The sequence below is a fragment of the Danio rerio genome, chromosome 5 (genome assembly GCF_052040795.2).
Source record: "Danio rerio strain M-AB ecotype USA chromosome 5, GRCz13ab, whole genome shotgun sequence".
Classification (NCBI taxonomy): Eukaryota; Metazoa; Chordata; class Actinopteri; order Cypriniformes; family Danionidae; genus Danio; species Danio rerio.
In genome coordinates, this window is record NC_141025.1 from 70,057,585 (window position 1) to 70,063,617 (window position 6,033).

At 35.0% G+C, this 6,033-nt stretch overlaps 1 protein-coding gene across 8 annotated transcripts in view; it reads left to right on the forward strand.

The window, feature by feature from the left end:
* zswim7 (zinc finger, SWIM-type containing 7) overlaps positions 1 to 6,033 on the forward strand; it is a 191,084-nt gene that overhangs the window by 47,070 nt on the left and 137,981 nt on the right. For 2 of the 8 annotated variants that reach the window (XR_015489953.1, XR_015489956.1), the window contains exon 7: positions 3,555 to 4,757. The exons of the other annotated variants lie outside the window; for them this stretch is intronic. The gene's annotated coding sequence lies outside the window, so the exon portion shown is untranslated. Of the gene's footprint in view, positions 1 to 3,554; positions 4,758 to 6,033 lie in introns of those variants that run through there. 8 annotated transcript variants of the gene reach the window in all.

Below are 6,033 nucleotides of genomic sequence, written 5' to 3' on the forward strand. Positions count from 1 at the left end.
TTGTTGTTTTAAGGATGGAAAAATATGCCCTGGCACATGGTCTAACAGGGTTGTGCTTTAAGAGTCGTTGAGTTGTGTCACACCATGGCGCATTTGCTATTTACATGGCGAAAAACTGAACGCTTCACTAACAAGAAAACTGTTAAAAAGACCATCTGCAGCGCGAGGATAAAGAATGTGCCTCCTCCATTCGGCCTCTTTACTTTCTCTTTACTTTACTTTTATTCGTTACACCTTTACTTTCATGGAGAAAGGAAACGGTGAAAACTCACTCTACTGAAGACATCAATTAGCCAACATATTTAATTTAGTATAAGCGCAAAGATTTGTTTCTAAACGTTTTTAAATTCAGTTCTGATTTCCAACAAATCAAAACATGTAAATAAACAATAATAGCAAAGTGTGGTCAAACAACTTATAACTTATGGAGTTATATCAAAACATACATCCTGTTCTTATGCCCCTTATGGTGATGCATACATATCCAAAACCTGAAAAAAAACTTAACTTATTTTCATTAAAATAAAGAAAATTTGCAATAATAAATACTACTGCTACTAATAATAATAATAGCTTTATACAAATGCAAATTGTCATAAACAAACTGAAAAAAGTGCCCTCCCCCATCACCTCCCCATTCCAAGGAGATTTTTTTTTTTTTTTTTTTTTTTTACATTTTAATTCTTTCTTTATTTTTTTATGCATACATCTGACTTTAGACCAGCTTATAGTTGGTCAATGGCACAGTTTATTTCAGTTCCTCAAAATAGCAATGCGCCAGCAATGTGCCTTAACACACCTTCTTTTTAGACCAGAAAATCCATGAATTCACAAAGTGGCTCAAATGGATTTGCTGTTTAGACAACGTGGCACAAAGCATGAACATTGCAGTTGCGCTGGTCTGAAAATGGCAACAAATCACGGCATTTACACCTTGTGCCTTATTGCGTCGAGTGTATGATAGGGCTCATAATGTATTATTTAGATGATTGGTTGCAGTACTGATGAGTTAAATATTTAATTTTATCAGTTAAAATCACAAATTATTTTATGTCAATTAATTAATTATCAATTTAAATTTTTTTTATTAATTCATAATTTTTTAATGTTACCACAATTTTACTCTTTATAAGGGAAATTGTTAAAATGTTTACAATAAATTTATATTTAGAGAAATTTTAAAGGAAGAGATTTTATTGCTATCTAATATGACAAAAAAGGTGTATGAAAGGGGAAGCAGAAAAACCAAGATCCATAAAATCCATATTACTTCCACCATATTCAGCAGAGGATTTTTTTTCAATCGTAAATAAGGAATTGAAACATATATTGCATTGTGTACGATGCATAACCTGAATAGTAAATGACACTGAAAGATACATTTTCAGACAGTATACAGAGTCAGACACATATTTCATTATATATAATGATTCTTCTGCTGTGGAACCAAAGTTTGTTTTTGCAGTATCAGCCTTATTCCCTAACAATAGCATGATGAGAATTTATCAAATGCTGAAATAAAGCAGAAAACAGGAAGCATTGACTTGATGAATACAACATCAGCTAGACTGGAATCATGGATTTTTGTGGCTTTGGCTTTTGTAGAAGTGTGTTTATTTGAACAAAGGCTGTGTAGAGATTTTCTCACAACACACACATACAGACACACTTTCCTTCTGAACAAACAAGGCCCATCATGATATTCAGCATTCATTTAAAAAAGGCACAGAAGCTATATAAACAGCTTTTATTAACAAAATAATTCACCATACATAGAGATGTACTCATGTTAAATAACAAGACTCCATTTTGAAGCTAAAACGTTTTTGTTGTCAGCACATACAAGAGAACAATACAGTGCGTGTTTATTAGTGACAAATGAACACGTCAAAAACATACACATTTAAAAAGCACTTTTTTTTTTTCTTTCGTTTGCTTCTTCATAGGCCAGAATAAAATTCAGGTACACTTGACTTGTTAAAAGTCCTTTTTGTTTTCATCGCAGACAGTACATCAGAGAATAAGCAATGAAACAACAACAAACACGGTCGCAGTGCAGTACAGATTCGTCTCCATTGGAATGTCCAAGATCTCTGGCACACTCCTGTAGTTTAGCCCTTCAATTAGTAACAAATATCTGTACATTTACTTCATTTGGAGGCTACAAAATGCTAAAATACTGCTAAAGAATGTCCTTTCAATACATAGAAAGAGGATTCGAGCGTTGGCACAGCTGCAGATGTGCACTCGCTTGAGTTTAAAGGCATGTCACTGTCAGGGGCAAACACATCAGTGCATCTGTCAGTTTGTGTCACTGACAAAAGCAAAGCTAACAAAATCCACTCTCTGTTACACAGATGTTTCCAGAGATAAGTAACTGGTCTGTTCACACTGGAAGCCAAAAGAAATGAATGCGAAGCAAGAGATGATTGACGATTGTTGATGTAGTTTTACAGTATGTGCAGCATTGTGGAGCAGTGGGTTTTCAGGACACATGTCAACCAAAGGTTTTTTTTCTCCTAAAAACGCTCAGTTTTTGAGCATTTGTCCAAGTATTTAGACTCTTTTGTACAAAACATTCTGTACAAAACGCACATCTTGCTATGCTGCTGGCATTTTAAAAAATGCTGAATTTCCATTGAAGATAACAGAAGTAAAAAAATGCTCAAGCCTTGCTCTGTAAGCTGCTCATCTAATGTTGACATTGGAAGAGTTTAGATGCAAAAACCTCGAAATGACATTTGATATTTTCTTCTAAAATTAGAATTTTCTCAGATTCCTGTGTGTAGATACAGTAATTTTAATTGTATAGTGACAAATAAGTAAATTTCATTGCCTTCAAAGTAGGGCTGCTGGATTATGGGAAAAATCATAATAATGATTATTTTGGTCATAATTGTAATCATGATATTACAAAACAATTTACAATTGAAGTCAAAATTATTGGCCCTCGTGTAATTTCTATTTTAAATTATTTTTTTTATTTTATTATTATTATTATTATTATTATTATTATTATTATTTATAAATATTTTTCAAATTATGTTTAATAGAGCAAGTAAATTTTCACAGTATTTCCTATAATATTTTTTTTCTTCTGGAAAAAGGCTTATTTGTTTTATTTTGGCTAGAATAAAAGCAGGTTTAAATATTTTTAAAACTATTTAAAGTCACTAAACACCACGTTTTGACAAATGTGCATGTATTTAACCATCAAAGCACTTAGATTAAGGCCCAATTCCAATTCTACCCCTTAGCTCTTCCCCTTACCCCAAGAGAATAGTAATAATCATTTTATCTCAATTAATGTTTTTTCATAATCATTAGAAGCCAAAATTGAAATCAAAACTGAATTTTTATTAATTGCAAAGCCCTACTTCAAAGTGAAATAACTGAACATAAACATAATAGGCTGAACAAAATGCTCATTTTAGGAGAAAATTTAAGACAGCATTTAGAGGTTTTTGCATGTGAACTCTACATTTGTAATTTTTGCCAGATAGAAAACCACTTCATGTGCATTTTTGTAACTCTAAATCTATGTCTCATTTCAGGGGCTTCTCCAAGTGTTTAAACTTCAAACCTTTAACGAAAACTCACTTTGTACAAAACACACACCTCGCCATCCTGGTGGCGTTTTGAAAACGCAGAACTTCCATTGAAAATAACAGAAACACAAAATGCTCCAGAAAAATAAACACTTCGGTGGATTGCGCCCTCACTCCGTGTGGTCTACATGACATATAGAATTTAAGGGGATTTAGAAATGTTTGCCACTCATCTCAGTTGGGGAATGTCCTTTATGATGGTTTGTATCTCAACAAATAAGACTTTTATTTCTCTTAAAAGTATAATATTGATTTAAGTATTTCAAAATTAATTAAGAAAGTGTCCTCTGTTATACACGGTTATGTTAGACCAACAACTAGGGCTTAAATTAAGATGCATTTTATTTCAACCCATTCATAGGTGGACAATTTTAATACAGGTGGTAATAAGGTTTTAAAAAATTCAAGCTTGTGCATTTCTGTCCTCATCCAGAGGTAGTTCAATACTACTTCATTCAGAATGATTGTGTACTGAAAATTCTCATCTGGTCCATTGTGTTTAAAGGTGCAGTATATGGATGTTGTTGGTATTACAATCCAAATTCAAAATATTGAATAGGGTTTTTTTTCAACCCGACCCCTTCTTAGATTGACGCACATGTACAGTAGGTTGCCAGTTTGACAACACCAATAAGAGCAAGCATACCTGATGATCAACCCTTGCACTGTAAGCTGCTTATCTAATGTTCACACTTGTAATATTTGTATTGTTTTAAAATCAGTAAACCACCACATGTGCATTTTTATAACTACCTCTCATTTCGGAGGTGACTGCTGTTCTCTGTAGGTCACATTTTTGGCTGCGGCCACATATATATTAAGACGGCCTTCCTGGCTGAATTGAAAAACACTACTTTGCGCTAACGCAATCTGGCGTCTCAAAATATAATTGGCTAAACTGGCAGTGGGCGGAGTTACACAGAGACAGACATTCCGACACAGAACCCACTTTTTTAAATGAACATAACCTTACTTTAGCATCGTTTTCTTTTTTGTTATGCTTTAGAAGAGTCTAAAAATCACATACAGCACCTTTAAACTGCTAAGAAGGACTTTTCTACTGATCTAAGGTGATTTTGGGATGCATTGTGAGTGCTGCAAAGCAAGTCATTCAAACTACCTCGTGTTGGAATTAAACAGGCTACATTCAAAATCAGTTGCCACTGACTTCCTTGGCCCTCGTTAGATTTCTTGCTTGTTTGTGAGCCATGTAATGTGTTCATTCAGCGGTACTCATGTGTTACTCTGTGAGGTGATGCAGAGCATGACCAAATAAGATGGAAGAGTGAAACACAGGCATAATGAAACGCATTTAAATGCATATCGATTCCAGGTGGAAAATATATTTACATGCACTCAGACTGGAATGCCTTCATGTTAACACAGTCTGATTCCAGTAAAATTTCAGTCTCACTGAAAGCAAAGCACATACGTTGACCTGATGGAAGCTTGCATGGAGTTAGTCATGCTAATGTGTATGCTATATTTATGACCTGCTGCAAAAGCTCTTCTGACTTGCATGTCAGTTTCTGTTTTAGATGCATCATCATAGCAGAAGCAACAGCTAGATTTGTGGGGGTTTGGACACTAGGTTGACTTGAACTTTTGTTCGGAATGAATGTAAATGGCTTTCATGCTTCACCAGTTTTAAATCATATTGTCGTCCTTCCTACCGACAGCATTTGGTACGTGCAAATATACCAAGTGACTTTGTGTGTAAAACAACTAAACAAATCTGTACATTTTGATTCCAAAACATAATTGGAATTTTTCTAAAAGGCATCACAATATCAAGCACATCGAACTACTTTAAGTTGCTCCAAGTGACATTCAAATTGGCATTTCTGGAATGTGTAGCAGACACACTAGCAAGGATGCCACAGATCGAAGGCTCTAGTGTGCATCTTGACCCATGCATCTACTGTATATTTCACCTTTAATTCATCTTAAACCCAATCAGACCTTCAGATTTTAGCGTAATTCAGTCTCCAGAACACAGATGAAATTGTTTACTGCTCAATTCTTACTAGCTGGCTTTAGTTACCCGTTCTAGCCATCAATATGGCACCAATGTTTATGGCATTGAAGGCAGGCAATCAAACATAATCGCTAAAGGTTGTGCCTCTTGTTGCTGAAGAGGTTTTCCATGAACAGCTCTTACTAGCTGGACTGTTACACCTAGATGAGCCAGTTAAGGCACTGACGAATGAAGAGCAGACCTGTAGTTATACTGTAAAGGTGCTCGCTGAGTAATAGAAAGGAGTCAGGGTATTGACATTACAGAGTGCTATAAAGTATCCAGCTGCGGCAGTGACATTGTAAATCTCTCTCTAGAGGAGACAGTCTTTGCTTTGGGTCAGCCGGTGGGGTTTCGGTCTGGGTAGTTTGTCACAGTCAGACATTGAATAACAAAGTGGGTCCTAAG